The 20,454-nt window shown below is 40.6% G+C and overlaps 1 protein-coding gene across 13 annotated transcripts in view; it reads right to left on the reverse strand.

Moving 5' to 3' along the window:
• The window catches only part of ZMYM4 (zinc finger MYM-type containing 4), a 161,057-nt gene that overhangs the window by 137,538 nt on the left and 3,065 nt on the right, over positions 1 to 20,454 (reverse strand). For 2 of the 13 annotated variants that reach the window (XM_077992828.1, XM_077992905.1), the window contains exon 2: positions 5,783 to 5,817. The gene's annotated coding sequence lies outside the window, so the exon portion shown is untranslated. 13 annotated transcript variants of the gene reach the window in all.

The raw sequence follows: 20,454 nt of genomic DNA on the forward strand, positions 1-20,454 counted from the left end.
TTATATAAGTGAATGGTATGAAAAGCAGCTATTATATATAGAATACAACAATCTAAAAAGGTCTTTAGGATATATGGTAAAAGTATCTAGACCAGTGATATTCAACCAGGGGCAATTTTGTTCCCCAGAAGATACTGGTAATGTCTGGAGATCTTTTTAGTTACCACAACTAGTGGGGCAGTGCTACTGACATCTTAGTTGATAGTGGGTTAAGTATGCAGCTGAATATCCCACAATGCACAAGACAATACCCCACAACAAAGAATTACCTGGTCCATAATGCCAATAGTGCCAACGTTGAGAACCCCTGATTTAGACTACACTGTAGGTGTTAAATAATCACCAATTTTTAAATCAATAGAGTGATCTAAAGTAAGGAAATAATAGCTTCCTCTTTCATCCCAACCACTGCATATTCCTTCCCCAGTTTTCCTATCTCAATTAATGGTGCCACCAACTATCTAGCACTGACCCTGCTACCTAGGGGTCAGAGGTCTTATTTCACTACATTTATCAACAAGTCCTATTGACTGTACCTCCAAAATATATCCCAACCAATTCTCATCATCTACACCCTACTCCAATGATTACTTTCATACCTGAATTATACCAATAGCTTCCAAACTGACCCTCTGTTTTCCATCTTGCTCCCTGAAGTTCACCTCATACACAGGAGCCAAAAGAATCTTTTTAAGAGATCATACTCTTTAGATCATACACAAAAACCAACATGCTCAGAGGATTATCTATTCTTCCTACCTCAATCACTATCATATTATCTTATGCTGTCCTGTTTTCTTCATTACCTAAAATTATTTTCTCTATTTCTTTTTTATTTTCTATCTTACCCCCACCATTAGCACAAATCTTAACTTCCTTATTATTCTTTGTCCAGCACTTGGAACCATGTCTGACACATGCCCTAAATATTTGTTCAATGAATGAATCTCTCCTATACTAATGGTCTATTTGTTCTACAGGAGACAGAGTAACAATAAATCTGTGCAGGAAGGAGACTGTATCTCCTAAAGAGAACTGACATTCCCAATTTTAGTCAGCCAGGACACAAATTATAGGTCATGAAGTAAGGTCCTTGGAAGAAAGGGGAAAAAAAGTAAGTTATTTCTCCCAGATTTCAACCTGCTTCCAAGCTTCAAAGAAAAGATGCCCTCTGCTCACCATGAGACGACTGAAAGCTCAGCAAGTAGATGCTGCCTATTTCTCCTAGATCAGCCACACATAAAACATACATAAACACATACATATTTGTTCTGCAATTCCCTACTATACTAAGCTTTTAATAAAGTTTTGTTTTAAAATAATCACAGCCTGGTCTCAGCTGTGCTGGGTGGAATTAGGCAAAGATTCTGTCCACACAGAGGCTGGGGGCACGAGCAGGGCCTCTACCAAAGCTAGCGTGATAATAGCAAAGATAATCAGAAAGAAACTCTCCCACAAAGAAAAAGTAAATTTCTGATGAGTCAGAGTTTTAAGGCAAGCTGCCTTTTGCCACAGGAAGAAACTCTGACCAGTAACCACCTTAGAGAACTGGAATAATACGGGAGCCAACTTGTTACCTCAGAGATAAACATATTTTCATTTTAGAAGAAAAACCTGTCTCCAGTGTATAAAAATGAATGGGGCAGAGGAAACAGTAAAGAAGGGAGTGTGAAAAGAAGAGTTGTAAAAGCAAGGAAAGTCAAAAGACAAAACATGCAAAATGAGTACCAGAACTAAGGTGGTGGCAGTAGAAAATCAAAAAGGTGGCCGAGCGCCGTGGCTCACGCCTGTAATCCCAGCACTTTGGGAGGCCAAGGCGGGCGGATCACGAGGTCAGGAGATCGAGACCATCCTGGCTAACACGGTGAAACCCCGTCTCTACTAAAAATATAAAAAATGAGCCAGGCGAGGTGGCGGGCGCCTGTAGTCCCAGCTATTCAAGAGGCTGGGGCAGGAGAATGGCGTGAACCCGGGAGGCGGAGCTTGCAGTGAGCCGAGATCACGCCACTGCACTCCAGCCTGGGCTACACAGCAAGACTCCGTCTCAAAAAAGAAAAAAGAAAATCAAAAAGGTTTTCAAAATCATACCTGATGTAGTATCAACAAGATTTAGCAATTAAAACTAAATAGTAAGGGAAAGGGAAGAACAAAAGATGCCTCACAGGTTTCTAACTTGGGTGACTAGAAGCCAATAACTAACAGAGATAATATCTGAAGAATAACAGACTGGGGCTGCAGAAAGCTATGATCTTGCCACTGCATTCCATCCTGGGCAACACAGCAAGACTGTCTCTAAAATAAAAATAAAAATAGGCCGGGAGTGGTGGCTCACATCTGTAATCCCAGCATTTTGGGAGGCCAAGGCAGGCAGACCACGAGGTCAGGAGTTCGAGACCAGCCTGACCAACATGGTGAAACCCCATCTCTACTAAAAATACAAAAATTAGCCAGGGATGGTGGTGCATGCCTGTAATCCCAGCTACATGGGAGGTTGAGGCAGGAGAATCGCTTGAACCCAGGAGATGGAGGTTGCAGTGAGCCGAGATCGCGCCACTGCACTCCAGCCTGGGTGACAGAGCGAGACTCCATCCCCAAAAAAATAAAATAAAATAAAAATAAAATAAATAAATAGGAAAAATAACCAGATGAGAAGGGGAGGGCACTAGGTGTGTGAGCAAGTAATTGGCAGGGAAGAAGGAAGTAAGAGTTCAGTTGTAGACACTGAATTTGCAGTATTTGTGTGACAGCAAAAACACAAGATTTTTAGTTTTAAAGACAAAAACAGAAGCAAAGAAGTAAAATGGAAATCACATAATGTACTTAATGGGTAGATCCTAAAACTACTACTATAAGCCAGTGGCTGATGCCTGTAATCCCAGCACTTTGGGAGGCCAACGCAGGAGGATCACTTGAGGCCAGGCGTTCAAGGCCAGCCTGGGCAATATAGCAAGACTTCATCTCTTAAAAAACATTAAGTGAAAAAAAAAAATTAAGTAAAACCACTACTGTAGAAGAGATTGCCCAAAAAAATAGAAGCTGAGGGAATAACACTTACTGAGCATGCAAAAAGAGCAATTCAAGAGAACCATGAGAATGCCATCTCATAAAACAAGGAAAAAGTCGAGGAAGGAAGGGCAACAGAAATAAGAAAGGTCAAATAAAGATCTAAGAAAAGTCAAATAAAATAATATCTGAAAAGCATCCATTAGATTTGGTGATTATTAGATTATTTCAGTGTTCTTAAAGAGAAGAATTTCAATGCCAAAACAGAAAGATAAGCTAGGGCCAGGCAGGGTAGTTCACACCTATAATCTTTGGGAGGCAGAGGTGGAGGACTGCTTGAGCCCAGGAGTTCAAGACCAGCCTGGACAACATATGGAGACGCTCTCTCTCCAAAAAAAAAAAAAAAATTATTTAGATAGCCAGGCATGGGGGTATTGTCTGTGGTCCTAGCTGCTCAGGTGGGTGAGGTGGGAGGATTGCTTGAGCCCAGGAGGTCAAGGCTTCCGTGAGCTGTGATCATGCCACTGCCTTCCAGCCTGGGCAACAGACTCTTAAAAAAAAAAAAAAAAAGGCAGACAGACAGAGGCAGGCAGGCCCAGGAGTGAATGGGAAATAAGCAACTTATACCATCTCAGAAAGATTCTAACTTCAAAAAGCTTGTCTGAGTTCAGGCTGTGATCTCCAGATACCATTTTCCACCGAAAGGTACTGAGGCTTCTTGCAAAACAGGTTAATTCCAAGTCTGAGGTAGTATATGTATAGATGAGCCTGGTTCTGTTTTTTTGGCAGACAGGGAGGAATCTTTCAAGGACTATTGGAGTTAAGTCAAAAGGATACGGGTGTTTCAGTATTTTTTTCTTCTTGACACTAATGTAATTGAAATTGTTTTCTTAATTTCCTTTTGGGATTGTTCATTTAGAGTGTATATAAATACAACTGATTTTTGTGTGTTGATGCTGTATCCTGCAACTTTACTGAATTTCTTACTAACTTGCAAAGTTTTGTTTTGTTTTGTTTTTGGTGTAGTTTTAGGGTATTCTACATACAAGATCATGTTATCTTTAAATAGAGACAGTTTTACTTCTTCCTTTCCAATTTGAATGCTTTTTATTTCCTTTTTCTTGCTTACCTTCTGGCTAGAACTTTTTTTTTTTTGAGATGGAGTCTCGCTCTGCCGCCCAGGCTGGAGCGCAGTGGCCAGATCTCAGCTTACTGCAAGCTCCACCTCCCAGGTTTATGCCATTCTCCTGCCTCAGCCTCCCGAGTAGCTGGGACTACAGGCACCCGCCACCAAGCCTGGCTAGTTTTTTGTATTTTTTTAGTAGAGACGGGGTTTCACCGTGTTAGCCAGGATGGTCTCGATTTCCTGACCTCGTGATCCGCCCGTCTCGGCCTCCCAAAGTGCTGGGACTACAGGCTTGAGCCACGGCACCCAGCCTAGAACTTCTAATACTACATTGAATAGACATGGTGAAAGAAGGCATCCTCATCTTGTTCCTGATCTAAGGATAAAATCTCTCAGCTTTCATCACTGAATATGATGTAAGCAATGATGTTTCATGGGTAGCCTTTATCATGTTGAGGAAATTCCCCTCTTTTCCTAATTTATTAAAATGCTTTTACAAAGGAAAGGATGTTGGCTTTTCTTTAATGCTTTCTCTGCATCAACTGAGATGATGTAGTTATTCCTCAGTATTTGTGGGGGACTGGACCCTAGACCCCCCAAAGATATCAACATCCTTGAACGCTCAAGTCCCTTATATATAGTATTTGCATATAACCTACACATATCCTCCTATACAATTTAAATCATCTCTAGATTACTTATAACACCTAATACAATGCAAATACTATGCAAACAGTTGTTATACTATATTTTTTAATTTTGTATTTTTTTTTCCTCTGGTCCTTGATTCAGGAATAAATTTGTATTATCTTTTGTTTTTTCCCCCCCAAATATCTTTGATCTGCAGTTGGTTGAATCTGCAGATGTGGAACCCACAGATACAAAGGACTATAGTGAGTTCTTTTTTTTTCTTCATTCTCCTAATATGGTGGATTATATTGACAGATACTTGAGAATGAATTTAACCAAAGAAGCAGAAGACTTGTACATTAAAAGACTTGTACAAAACATTGCTGAAAGAAATAAAAGAAGATCAAAATAAATGGAAAGACATCCCATGTTCACAGACAGGAGGACTTAACATTGTTAATATGACAGTAACTACCCCGATTTACAAATTCAATTTGATCCTGTCAAAATCCTAATAACTCTTTTTTCAGAAATAGGAAAAAGCCATCCTAAATTTCACGTGCAATTTCAGCACATCCCAAATAGCCAAAACAATCTTGAAAAAAAAAATTTGATGACTCCTACTTCCTAATTTCAAACCTACTACAAAGCTACAGTAATCAAAACAGTGTAGTACACAAGAACAGGCACATAGACAAATAGAACAGAACTGAAAGTCTAGAAATAAACTCTCACATTTGTCGTTGTTATGGTCTGAATGTTTGTATCCCTCCTCCCCAGATTCATAAGTTGAAGCCTTAACTCCCCATGTAATAATACTTGGAGAGGGGGACTTTAAAAGGTAATTAGCTAGATGAGGTAGTGAGAGTGGAGCTCTCATGATGTGATTAATGCCCTTCTAAGAAGAAACACCAGAAAGCTTACACTCTCTCTCACCTCACAAACACTAAGAAATCACATGAGCACAAAGCAAGGTAGTGGCTACCTACAAGCCAAGAGAAAAGGCCTGAAAATAAAACCTACCTCGTGGGCACTTTGATCTTGGACTTCCCAGCCTCCTGAAACGTAAGAAATAAATGTGTTGTTTAAGCCACCCAGACTATGATACTGTGTTACGGCAGCCCAAACTGACTGATAAAATGGTCAACTGACTTTCAACAAGGTTGTCAAGACCACTCAATGGGGAAAGAACCAACAGGCTCTTCAACAAAGGGTGCTACGAAAACTGGATATCCATACACAAAATATTGAAACTGGACACTTACTTTGTACCATAAACAAAAATTAACTCAAGATGGATTAAAGACCTAAATTAAAGACCTAAACACTAAAACTCTTAGAAGAAAACATAGGGAAAAATCTACATGAACTTAGATTTGGCAACAGCATCTTAAATATGATACCAAAAGCACAAGCTACAAAAGAAAACTACAAATTGGACTTCATTAAAATTTAAAATTTTGTGCATCGGCCGGGCGCGGTGGCTCAAGCCTGTAATCCCAGCACTTTGGGAGGCCGAGACGGGCGGATCACAAGGTCAGGAGATCGAGACCATCCTGGCGAACACGGTGAAACCCCGTCTCTACTAAAAAATACAAAAAACTAGCCGGGCGAGGCGGCGGGCGCCTGTAGTCCCAACTACTCGGGAGGCTGAGGCAGGAGAATGGCGTAAACCCGGGAGGCGGAGCTGGCAGTGAGCTGAGATCTGGCCACTGCACTCCAGCCTGGGCGACAGAGCGAGACTCCGTCTCAAAAAAAAAAAAAAAAAAAAAAAAAAAAAAAAAAAATTTTGTGCATCAAGGCCACTATCACGAGGGTGAAAAGACAATCTACAGAATGAGAAAAAAATTTGTAAACTATTTATGTGGTAAGAGTTTAATATTTAGAATATAAAAACAATTCCTAAAACTCAACAACAAAAAGACAAGCAACCCAACAATGCACAAAGAACTTAAATAACATTTCTCCAGAGAATCTATACGAAAGGCCAATAAGCACATGAAAAAATGTTCAGCATCATTAGTCACTGGAAAAACTCAAATCCAAGCCACAATAAGATACCACTTCAAGGCCGGGCGCAGTGGCTCACGCCTGTAATCCCAGCACTTTGGGTAGGCCGAGGCAGGTGGATCACGAGGTCAGGAGATCAAGACCATCCTCGCTAACATGGTAAAACCCCATCTCTACTAAAAATACAAAAAAAATTGGCCAGGTGTGGCAGCGGGCACCTGTAGTCCTAGCCACTCAGGAGGCTGAGGTAGGAGAATGGCGTGAACCCAGGAGGCAGAGCTTGCAGTGAGCCGAGATCGCGCCATTGCACTCCAGCCTGGGCGACTGAGCAAGACTTCGTCTCAAAAAAAAAAAAAAAAAAAAAAAAGATACCACTTCACACACACTAGGACAGTTATTAACCAAAAATAAAATACTCTGAAAGGCCTAGGCAGGTAGATCGCTTGAGGTCAGGAGTTCAAGACTAGTCTGGCCAACACAGTGAAACCCCATCTCTAGTAAAACTACAAAAAAATTAGCCAGGCATGATGGCACACACCGGTAATCCCAGCTACTTGGGAGGCTGAGGCAGAATCACCTGAACCCAGAAGGTGAAGGGTGGAGGTTACAGTGAGCTGAGATGGCACCACTGCACTCCAAAGCCTCGGTGACAGAGTAAGACTCTGTCTCAAAACAAACAAACAAACAAACAAAAAACAGAAAATAACAAGTATTGGTGAGGATATAGAAAAGCTGGAATCCTCACGCATTGCTGGTGCGAATGGAAAATGCTACAGCCCCTGTGCAAAAGGTTCCTCAAAAAGATAAACACAGGCTGGGTGTGGTGGCTCACACCTATAATCCCAGCACTTTGAGATGCCAAGGCAGGTGCATCGCTTGAGCTCAGGAGTGCAAGACCAGCTTTGGTAACATGGCCAAACCCTGTCTCTATAAGAAAAACAAAAATTAGCTGGGCATAGTGTTGCACATCTGTAGCCCCAGCTACTTGCGGAGCTGAGGTGGGAGGACAGCTTAAATTAGGAAGGTAGAGGCTGCAGTGAGCCATGATCACACGACTGCACTCCAGCCTGGGCAACAAAGTGAGACCCTGTCTCAAAAAATGAATAAATAAATAAATAAGGATAAATAGAATTCCCATATAACCCAGCAAATCCACTTCTAGGTATATACCTGTACTAGTCTGTTTAGTCTTGCTGTAACAGAATACCTGAGGTTGAGTAATTTATAAAGAAAAGAGGTTTATGTAGCTCACAATTCTGGTGGCTGGGAAGTCAAAAAGCATGGCACTGGTGTCTGCTTAGTTTTTGGTGAGGGCCATGTGCTGCACCACAGCATGGAAAAGCAGAAAGGCAAGGGGGCAAAGAGGCACACAAAAGGTGGAACCTTGCTTATAACAACTCATTAGGGCAGTGTCCCCATGATCCAAACACCTCCCACTAGGCCCCACCTCCTAATACTGCCATATTGGAAATCAAATTTTAACATGAATTTTAAAAGAAACACATTAAAACCATCGCAATACGAGAAGGAACTGAAAGCAAGAATCCAAACACACACTATACACCAATGTTTATAGCAACATTATTCATAATAGCCAAAAGGTGTCTATTGATGGATAAATGGATAAACAAAATGTATATGCACACAATGGAATATTTTGCAGTCATAAAAAGGAATGAGAAGTTCTGATACATACTATAACTGGATGAACCTTGAAAATATGCTAAGCGAAATAAGTCAGACACCAAAGGACAAATATTTTATGAGTCCACTTACATGAAATATCTAGAATAGGCAACTTCACAGACACAGAAAGTAATTTAAAGTTTACCAGAGGCTGGGGTGAGGGACCACGCAGAGTTACTATATAATGTGTAGAGAATGGTGATGATTGTACAATATTGTTTATGTACTTAATGCCACTGAATTATACACTTAAAGTTGTTAAAATGGTAGAGGTTATATTATATGTATATTTATTATATGATTTGCTTTTTGACAAGTTATAAATTGCACAAAATTAAGGGGGTACATAGTGGTGTTTTATACATAGGTATGTATACAGTGTGGAGTGACTGAATCAAGCAAATTAGCATATCCATCACCTTAAATACTTATTTACACCACCTAACTACAACTTTCTACTCTTGGACCAATATCTTCCTGTCCCTCCCTTCCATCCCCCATGCTCTGGTAACTATAATTCTACTCTCTGCTTCTATGAATTCTATTGTTTTAGATTCCACATTAAATGACAAGATGCAGTTTTTGTGTTCCTGTGCCTGGCTTACTGTACTTTGTTATGTACATTTTAACACATTTTTTTAAACTTAATTTTTTTTTTTTTTTGAGATGGAGTCTTGCTCTGTCACCCAGGCTGGAGTGCAGTGGCACTATCTCAGCTCACTGCAACCTCCGCCTCCTGGGTTCAAGCGATTCTCCTGACTCAGCCTCCTGAGTAGCTGGGATTACAGGCATGTGCCACCACACCCGGCTAATTTGTTGTATTTTTAGTAGAGACAGCGTTTCACCGTGTTAGCCAGGATGGTCTTGATCTCCTGACCTCGTGATCCGCCCACATTGGCCTCTCAAAGTGCTAGGCTTGCATGCGTGAGCCACTGCACCCAATGGGTAATTTTTGAAACATAAAAAAAGCAATTTTTAAAAAGGATCGAACTGCCAACCTTGAAGACCATGTTGTGGGTTAAATTGTGGTCCCCAAGAGGTAGTTCCACCCAGATCATCAGAATATGACTTTATTTGGAATAAAGTTCTTTGCTGGTGTAGTTAATGTAAGGGTCTTGAAATGAGATCATCCTGAATTAGAGTGAGCCCTAAATCCAATGAAGAGTGTCCTTAGAAGAGACAGAAATGAAGATAAGACAGACAAAGAGAGAAGGCCATGTAAAGACAGAGGCAAAGACTGGAGTAATCTACCACAAATCAAGGAATACATGAAACCACCAGAGGCTCAAAGAGATGAGGAAGGATTCTTCCCTAAAGCCTTCAGAGAAAGCATGGCCTTGCCAACATCCTGATTTCAAACTTTTAGCCTCCAGAACTGTGAGATGATAAATGTCTGTAATTTTAAACCACCAAGTTTGTGGTAATTTCTTATGGCAAACCTAGGAAACTAATTCAGATTTTAGTACATGGAAGTGAAGTGCTGCTTTAATAGCTAAAAATGTGAAGGTGGGCCAGGCATGATGGCTTACGCCTGTAGTCCCAACATTTTGGGAGGCTGAGGTGTGAGGATTGCTTGAGCCCATGAGTTCAAGATCAGCCTGTTCAACATGGTAAAACACCATCTCTATTAAAAAATTTGTAAACAGGCCGGGCGCGGTGGCTCAAGCCCGTAATCCCAGCACTTTGGGAGGCTGAGACGGGCAGATCACGAGGTCAGGAGATCGAGACCATCCTGGCTAACACAGTGAAACCCTGTTTCTACTAAAAAATACAAAAAACTAGCCGGGCATGGTGGCGGGCCCCTGTAGTCCCAGCTACTCGGGAGGCTGAGGCAGGAGAATGGCGTGAACCCGGGAGGCGGAGCTTGCAGTGAGCTGAGATCGGGCCACTGCACTCCAGCCTGGGTGACAGAGCGAGACTCCGTCTCAAAAAAAAAAAAAAAAAAAAAATTGTAAACAAAGAAAGAAAAGAGAGAAGAAACAAAGAGAGAAAGAGAGAGAGAGGAAGGGAGGAAGGAAGGAAGGGAGGAAAAGAAAGAAAGGGAGGGAAGGGGAGGGAGAGGGAGGGAGGGAAAGGAAGGAAGGAGAAAGAGGAAAGAAGGAAGGAAGGAAGGGAGAGAGAGACAGAGGAAAGAAAGAAAAGAAGGAAAGAAAAAGAAATGAAGGAAGGAAGGAAGGAAAGAGCGAAAGAAAGAAAATGTAAAGGTGGCTTTGAAATTGGGTAATGGGCTGAAAGAGTTTTGAGATGCCTGATTTTAAAAAAATATACACTGCCTTAAAGACATGGTGGTAGAAACATTGATGTCAAAGGCAATTCTGGTTAGGGTTTAGAAGGATGTGATGAGCAACTAAGAGAAAGTTTCTGTAGTCTTAGAGAATACATACACAGAATCATGAACACTTTGGTTCTTATCAATATTTTGGTTAAGGATGCTTCTGTTGCTGTCTCAGAAGTAAATAAAGAATATGTGACTGGGAACTGGAAGAAAGGTGATCTATGTTATAAAGTGGCTGAATTATGTTCTACTGTTGGATAGAAAGGAGAATCTGGAAGGCATGAACCTGAATATTTAGCCTAGGAAATTTCCAAGCAAAGTGTTGAAGGTACAGCTTGGTTCCTCCTTGGTATTTATAGTAAAATACAAGAGGAAAGAGATAAATTGAAGAAGGAACTTTAAGCAAAAGGAAACAACGATTAATTGGGAGGTTCTCAGATTATTCAGAATACAAAGGAGGTAGAAATTAGGAAATTCACTGTTTAGAAAAGTGTGTTCTAGAGAGCAGGCCACATGGCTGGACAACCATATGCTGAAGATATTAGCAGTGTGACTCATGAATCCAATCAATCATCTCAATAGAAACGAGGAATGGAGATGGAGTTATCATTAAGGAGCTGTGAAGAATCCTCTTGTCTAATGATATGGATCCCCTTGATATGTAAGGAGACTGACAAGGTTTTAAAGAATATCATACCGGCCGGGCGCGGTGGCTCAAGCCTGTAATCCCAGCACTTTGGGAGGCCGAGACGGGTGGATCACGAGGTCAGGAGATCGAGACCATCCTGGCTAACACAGTGAAACCCCGGTCTCTACTAAAAAATACAAAAAAACTAGCCGGGCGAGGTGGCGGGCGCCTGTAGTCCCAGCTACTCGGGAGGCTGAGGCAGGAGAATGGCCTGAACCCGGGAGGCGGAGCTTGCAGTGAGCTGAGATCCAGCCACTGCACTCCAGCAAGGGGGACAGAGTGAGACTCCATCTCAAAAAAAAAAAAAAAAAAAAAAAGAATATCATACCAACAAAAATGCTATAAGCCTGTACTGAAAGGAACAGAGATGGGACAAAATTTTTTAAAGTGTCTAACTTCTGGGATTTTATAGGCAAGAAATGGGCTAATACAGCTACTCAATTGCAAACACGTGCACCCCTTTGGGGAAAAGTAAAAATGACTGAAGGCAAGCAGCATAGTGGAGGGTGGGGGTGGAGAAGAAACAGGCCCACAACAGTTGCAGAGTCTCCATGGGCCCAGAGGGCAGAGGATCAAGCCACAGATGATTATTTTCAGGCCCTGAAACCTAGAGAAATTTGTCCTGCTGAGTTTTGAACTTGCTTGAAACCAAAGATCCTTTATTCTTTCCATTGTCTTCCTTTTGAATGGGAATGTCTATCTTACAACTGTCTCATCCTCTCATCACTGTATTTTGGAAGCAGATACCTTGTTTTCTAGTTTCACAGGTGACAGATGGAGAATTTTGTCCCAGATGAATCATGCCAGGTCCATACTCTTACCTAATTTAGATGATTTAGACAATGAGATTTGAAACTTTTTGAGGTTATAATATTTGGAGATTTTGGACTTAAGAGTTCATGCTGTAGCCAGGCGTGGTGGCTCACACCTGTAATCCCAGCACTTTGGGAGGCCGGGGCGGGCAGATCACGAGGTCAGGAGATGGAGACCGTCCTAGCTAACATGGTGAAACCTCGTCTCTACTAAAAATACAAAAAATTAGCCATGCATGGGGGCACGCACCTGTAGTCCCAGCTACCTGGGAGACTGAGGCAGGAAAATGGCTTAAACCCAGGATGCGGAGGTTGCAGTGAGCCGAGATTCCACCACTGCACTCCAGCCTGGGCGAGAGAGCGAAATTCCGTCTAAAAAAAAAACAAGAGTTCATGCTGTAATAGGTCAAGACTTTTGAGGATGTTGGGATGAGGTGAATTTATTTTACATATGGGATGTAAATGAAGTTTTAGGGGTCAAAAAAAACTGTAGTGGATTAAACTGTGGCTCCCAAAACTTATGTCCACCCAGAACCACAGTATGTGAGCAGACTAGATCTTTGGAGAGGTAATTATGGTAAGGATCTTGAGATGAGAACACCCAGGAATAAGGTAGACCCTAAGAGACAGAAAAGAAGACATAGAAAGACGACCATGGAAAGATGAAGGCAAAGACAGGAGTTTTGCCGCCACAAGTCAAGGAATACCAACCAAGCCACAAGAAAATGGAAGAGATTCCATCCTGGCTAACACGGTGGAACCCTGTATCTACTAAAATTACAAAAAATTAGCCGGGCGTGGTGGCGGGCGCCTGTAGTCCCAGCTACTTGGGAGGCTGAGGCAGGAGAATGGTGTGAACCGGAGAGGTGGAGCTTGCAGTAAGCCGAGATCACGCCACTGCACTCCAGCCTGGGAGACAGAGCAAGACTCCATCTCAAAAAAAAAGAAAATGGAAGAGACGAGCAAAGATTCTTCCCTAGAACCTTGATTTTGGACTTCTAGCCTCTAAAACTGTGAGATAATTTCTGATGTTTTAAGCTACCAAGTATGTAGTAATTTTTTTGGCAGCCTTAGGAAACTAATTTAAGAGACCACCAATCATCAAAGATACAATAAATTAAACATCAAAATGACTATGATAAATCAGAATGTATCACATATATTAAAACTCATGGGTTCATAATGATATTCCCTCCCAAACCCCACCTTTGGGAGTTGTGAGGGTGGGCATCAATTTCATTTTTCTGAAAATTATTGATAAAGGGGAAAAAATAAGCATTTATCCTGCTTTTTCTTTACAAACCATATTACAAGGTAACCAAATAATTGATGAGGAAATTCTTTATGAAAGAATTCCAGTTAATAAATACAAAAGAAATGACCAAAAAAAATCACTCTTCTAATGAAATAATGGATACAGGCAACAATTATCATTGGCTGATAAATCCATTAAGTGAAAAGTTAAAAATAAATTACATTCGGATCCCACTGACAGAACCTAAACCAAATGATCCATTTAGTATCACTAAAAGTAGAACCACCACTTATGTCACCTCCTAGAATGATCCAACAAGAATTCACAGCCCCATCTAATGGGGTGACTATACATTCTAATTTGTCTAGAACAATTCCAGTTTAAACTATTCCTTCTGTATAATCATTAATAGCACCCCTTTTCATTCTCGAAATTGTCTGATTGCAAATAAATTATATAATCACTCTTTATAAGCATTTCTCGCCAAAGAAACTGAACCTAAACTCATGAAGCTCTACCAACTAGGGCTCTCAATCTTGGCTACAGATGGAAATCACTTGGTAAATTTTTTTAAATATTGAGATGACATTTTACCGCATGGGCTCTCGTTAATTTATCCGGCCCAGGGATCAAGATAACTAAAAGCTCTCCAGATAATTCTAAAGCTTCAGCCAAAGTTCAGAACTACTGCTCTGTATTTAACTACTAATTTGTGGGAAATATGAGGGGTAGAGGAACATGTTAAATACCATAACAAGGATTCAATCAGCCAAATCCAAAATGTGGAAAATTCTCCTGGAACAATAAACTAGTTTTTTCAACAAGTAAATAGCATGGGAAAGGAGCACAGCGGGTATGAGTTAAAAAAGGGGATTATTGGCTGGGTGTAGTGGCTCATGCCTGTAATCCAAGCACTTTGGGAGGTGGAGGTGGGTGGATCACTTGAAGTCAGGAGTTCGAGACCAGACTGGCCAACATGGTGAAACCCTGTCCCTAATAAAAATACAAAATAAGCCAAGTCTGGTGGTGCATGCCTATAATCCCAGCTACTCGGGAGGCTGAAGCAAGAAAATCGCTTGAACCCAGGAGATGGAGGTTGCAGTGAGCCGAGATCGCGCCACTGGACTCCAGCCTGGGCAACAAAAGCAAAACTCCATTTGAAAACGAAAAAAAAAGGGCAGGGGGATGATTAAGGTTAAGAAAAACTTAAGAAACATATAAACCAAATGAAATGTGTAACTCTTAGTTGGGTGATTTAAACAAATCAAGTGTAAAAAGACACTTAAAGAATAAGAAAAGTCTGAACACAGACTAGATTAAGGAACTCTTTTGTTAGGTATAACAGTATTGTGGTTGTGCTTGTTAAAAACACATGGAAGGGCCGGGCGCGGTGGCTCAAGCCTGTAATCCCTGCACTTTGGGAGGCCGAGACGGGCGGATCACAAGGTCAGAAGATCGAGACCATCCTGGCTAACACGGTGAAACCCCGTCTCTACTAAAAAATACAAAAAACTAGCCAGGCACGGGGGCGGGTGCCTGTAGTCCCGGCTACTCGGGAGGCTGAGGCAGGAGAATGGCGTAAACCTGGGAGGCAGAGCTCGCAGTGAGCTGAGATCTGGCCACTGCACTCCAGCCTGGGCGACAGAGCCAGACTCCGTCTCAAAAAAAAAAAAAAAATACACATGGAAGTATCTGTAGATTAAATGATGTGATGTGTGTTATTTCTTTGAAATTATTTCAACTAAAGAAAAGAAGGAAGGAGGAAGGAAAGGAAAGGAGGGAAGAAAGAAAGGAGGAAGGGAGGGAAGGAGGGAAGGAGGGAGAGATGGAGGGACAGAAATGAGTAGTTAGATGAGACAGGAATGGTAAATTAATTTTTTGCTTATAAATGTGTAATATGCATGTCAGTATTAAAATACTTACATTTGTAAGACATACTGGGAAGCATAAAGAAAGAAAAACACATACGATTCTTGACCTCAAAGAACTGATGGTACTGGGTTCTACATGCTGGATAGACCAAAACAAAACAAAAAAAAGGACTATCTTTTGTCAAAGGCAGCTAGCTAAAACTTCTAGGAAGCCAGAAAGATGACATGAATGAAATTAAAATAACAATATAAATATTTCCTAAGAAAGGGGGTATAGGTATGACAAGATTGGATAAGAACTGTTGCTACCCCAAATTTGCTAAATTCCAGAGATTATACCATAAACTGACTTTGAAAAACCCATGCTCTTACTAATGGCTAAGCCACATAAAAGTGTCTTTTTTTTAAGTCAAATGATCAAGTATCAGCAATTTTGTTACGTTGATTACAATACATTTATACAATACCTGCCTTTCTGCTTTGCTAAAGTAACTACATACAGTTAGCTCATAGTAAAATAATCAGAATTTTTAAGGGAAATATCACTCTTCTTTAAATAGTGGCTGTTCTCCTAATACAGAATTCAAAAATACTTCTTAAGTATCCATAGAAACTGCAATTTTATATTTATCTACTTACACATTCTTTAGTAACAAAACCTTTCTGGCAAGGCGTAGTGGCTCATGCCTGTAATCCCAGCACTTTGGGAGGCTGAGGCGGGCGGATCATGAGGTCAGGAGTTCAAGACCAGCCTGACCAACATGGTGAAACCCTATCTCTACTGAAAATACAAAAATTAGCCAGGCGTGGTGGCGCATGTCTGTAATCCTAGCTACTCGGGAGACTGAGGCAGGAGAATTGCTTGAAACCAGGAGATGGAGGTTGCAGTGAGCTGAGATCACGCCACTGCATTCCCGTCTGGGCGACAGAGCAAGACTGTGTCTCAAAAAAAAAAAAAAAAAAAAAAAAACAAAGAAAAGAAAAAAGAAAATCTTTCCATTGTCAATAAAAGTACAAATATAATCTTTAAAGTAAATCACAGCTTCAAAATATTTAGTGTATATTTTCTAAAAAATAAATGTGAGCTGTGAATACGTATTTTAAGATGATCTCAAACAAAAATGTATTTCTTTGGGAACAAGCTAACAATGATTCCTGAGAAGTAATTTACATCAACTTTGTTTGAGTGTAATTCAAATTATTCTAACATCCATACATTCCAGATAAAGAATTATGTGCTTTATTTTACAAATAAGAATATAAAAACTAACCATAATATTTCTGGATAAACAAAAGTTCTAACCTATATGATCAAATAAGACCAGTTTAAATAATAATTGATCCTGATTTAGCCATCATATCTCCAGCAAATCTCTCTGTGCTTTAGTTTCCTAACTTATAAAATGGGACAATAATTGTAGTGGAAAAATATATCACATGTAAAATACTTAGAAAAATGACCGGCACTTAAGGGTTTATAAATATCAAGTATTATCATTATTCACAGATGTCTCTGCTTATTACAAGATGGGAAGAAGCAGTATGTGAAAACAACTCAGAATCATTCTCAATATTAGAATGGCCTCTCCTTTTTTTTTAAAAAAAAAAAAAAAAAAAAAAGACAGTGTCTCTCTTGCTCCGTCACCCAGGCTGGAGTGTAGTGGCACAATCATAGTTCAGTGCAACCTCGAACTCCTAGGCTCAAGCAATCCTCCCACCTCAGCCTCGTGAGTAGCTAAGACTGCAAGCACATGCTACTAAACCTGGGGTAATTGTTTTAATTTATTGTAGAGATGGGGTCTTGCTATGTTGCCCACGATGGTCTCAAACTCCTGGCCTCATGCCACCCTCCTGCCCTGGCCTCCCAAAGTGCTAGGATTACAAGCATGAACCACCGTACCCAGCCACAAGTAGCATTATTTACAGATGCCTCCGTGTGTTACAAGATGGGAAGCAGTGTGAAAACACCACAAAATCACTGTATTTGAATGGCCTCTTCAAATGGTCTCTAAACAGAGTCAAGGCCAGGCGTGGTGGCTCAAGCCTGTAATCCCTGCACTTTGGGAGGCCGAGATGGGCGGATCATGAGGTCAGGAGATCGAGACCATCTTTGGCTAACATGGTGAAACCTCATCTCTACTAAAAATACAAAAAATTAGCCGGGCGTGGTGGCGGGCGCCTGTAGTCCCAGATACTCAGGAGGCTGAGGCAGGAGAATGGCGCGAACCCGGGAGGCAGAGCTTGCAGTGAGCCGAGATCGCGCCACTGTACTCCAGCCTGGGCAACAGGGCAAGACTCTGCCTCAAAAAAAAAAAAAAAAAAAAAGTCAATACTTTCTCAAAGCAAATTATTTACATTGCATACATATAAACCGCAAATATTTTAATGATATGTACCGCCATGTTTTTAAGTAATACATTTAGCAAAAAGACAGAAAAGAGAAAAAGTTCATTAAGGAATTAAGAGGGATCAATCTTTTGCAATTATTTTATTATAAAATATTAAAATAACAGAAATTCAAAACAAAACTTCTCCATATCCCATCACATCATGAAGTCAATGCTTTCATTTGTTCGTATTTTCTACTGTCTATATGCATGTTCAATTTTCACACATGTATATTATGTTAATAGATAACATTTTATAGTCTACATTTTCACTTAGCATTATACCATGAACACTTTTTCCACTTTGTGAAATTTTCACCCTTAAACTCTCTTTCCTTTCTCCTCCCTATCCACTGAAGGTAATCAATGGTAATATCCTGACCTGGGTCCTCCCCAATTTTCTCTAAGTTCATACATACACAAACATATATAGACACAAATGTGAGGAGGGAAGAAAGGTCATTTTGTTTTGTTTTTCAGAAAAAATGGAAGCATACTACTTATACATATGCTTTCTCTCTTTTTAAACCATACCAGATATATACATCTCAAACTTAATATACAGAGAATTTTAAGTATGAAAATGAATACAACTTACTAGACCAGGTAATATTCACATTTATAAAAGTTATTATTTTGTAAGTAAACTTTGAAAAGACAAGGATTTTACAACAAAATATGGCTGCCAGATTTAGTTAGACCTCATACTTCATAACATACTTGTTATTATAGTAGCCATGCATAAATAACTCAATCATTTATAATAAGCCTACCTGAGTCTTTTTTTTTTTTTTTTTTTTTTTGAGACGGAGTCTGGCTCTGTCGCCTGAGCTGGAGTGCAGTGGCCAGATCTCAGCTCACTGCAAGCTCCGCCTCCCGGGTTTACGCCATTCTCCTGCCTCAGCCTCCCGAGTAGCTGGGACTACAGGCGCTGCCACCTCGCCCGGCTAGTTTTTTGTATTTTTAGTAGAGACAGGGTTTCACCGTGTTAGCCAGGATGGTCTCGATCTCCTGACCTCACGATCCGCCCGTCTCGGTCTCCCAAAGTGCTGGGATTACAGGCTTGAGCCACCGCGCCCGGCCCTACCTGAGTCTTAAAAGCTATTTGAGAAAACAAAAATTTTATCATCTAAAAAAATTAAATAATATGCCAACTTTAAAGTGTGGGTGTGACGCTTGTTATAACGCCTTCATGTATAGGCACTAGGATATGAACTTAATTCTCTCTATACCAGAGATGGTAGATGAATATAGTGCTGATCCACCTACATACTCAGCTCCCCCGTGTTCACAAATTGAAGAGACTAGCATTCTAGCATATTCTGAATACAATTGTTCCAACTGCCCACAAATATAAAAACAAGACATCAGGCAGGCCTACCTAGAATTTAAGGTTGTTAACCCGATAGTCTTAAAATGCAATCACCAGTCGGGTGTGGTGGCTCACGCCTGTAATCCCAGCACTTTGGGAGGCCGAGGTGGGCAGATCACGAGGTCAGGAGATCGAGACCATCCTGGCTAATACGGTGAAACCCCATCTCTACTAAAAATACAAAAACAAAAAATTAGCTGGGCGTCATGGCAGGCGCCTGTAGTCCCAGCTACTCGGGAGGCTGAGACGGGAGAATGGCGTGAACCCAGGAGGCGAAGCTTGCACTGAGCTGTGATAGCGCCACTGCACTCCAGCCTGGGTGACAGAGCGAGACTCTGTCTCGAAAACAACAACAACAAAAATGCAGTCACCTGCCCATCTAACCATAATCCAGAACAATCAGAAGATCCCTAAATCTAGATCCATGGGAGAGAACTTTGGGGAGTAAAGGATGGTATGAAAGATTTACAGAGTCCCTCAAAATTACAAAGCAGAGAACTTGGTACTCAACCCACAGAGCCTCTGCTGTAATAGGTAAGCTTTTCTTACAAAAATAAATCAGCAAGTCTTTTGAGCTCCTATTGTGTAAAAGTCACAAGATATTGAGAAGCAAAAAGCAATGAAACAGATACTATGTTAAAGGAGTTTACAATTTATCAGGAGAGCCAGCATATATCATCCTAAATGACCCTAAGTAACAGATATGATATGATGAATGAAATAGATACTATGTTAAAGGAGTTTACAATTTATCAGGAGAGCCAGCATATATTATCCTAAATGACCCTAAGTAACAGAGCACAATGCCTAGCATACAGCTTATGAAATAGCACAGGTGCTTAGCAACTTTTCTGTGACATGATTACAAAGGTCAAAAGCAGTAAGCATTATTAAGTACAATACCATGTCATCGATACAATTTCTGATTGAATAGCCTAAAGTTACTATCTCACTCTATGTGGATAGTTTGTTTCAACTCCCTAAAGGCAGTCAATTTCCAAAGACATGGTACTGCATAGTCCCCATTAATCAGCTTGGAGTATACATACGGAATCCATGTGTAATTTGGCACACACCAAAAAAAATGGAAAAAAGTTCTTATACTATTTAAGACAATCATACTGAACATTCTAATGAAATATCAAAAACAAAATGAATTACGGATCAAAAAATATTATTTATGTATTATTTTTACTTTTTCTAGAGAGGTGGTTTCCCTCTGTCACCCAGGCCGGAGTGCAGCAGCAGTATCATAGCTCACTGCAACCTCCAACTCCTGGGCTCAAGCAATGCTCCCACCTCAACCTCTGGAATTAATTTGGAACCTTTGGAATTAATT

Source organism: Macaca mulatta, chromosome 1, assembly GCF_049350105.2.
Source record: "Macaca mulatta isolate MMU2019108-1 chromosome 1, T2T-MMU8v2.0, whole genome shotgun sequence".
In the NCBI taxonomy this organism is placed as follows: Eukaryota; Metazoa; Chordata; class Mammalia; order Primates; family Cercopithecidae; genus Macaca; species Macaca mulatta.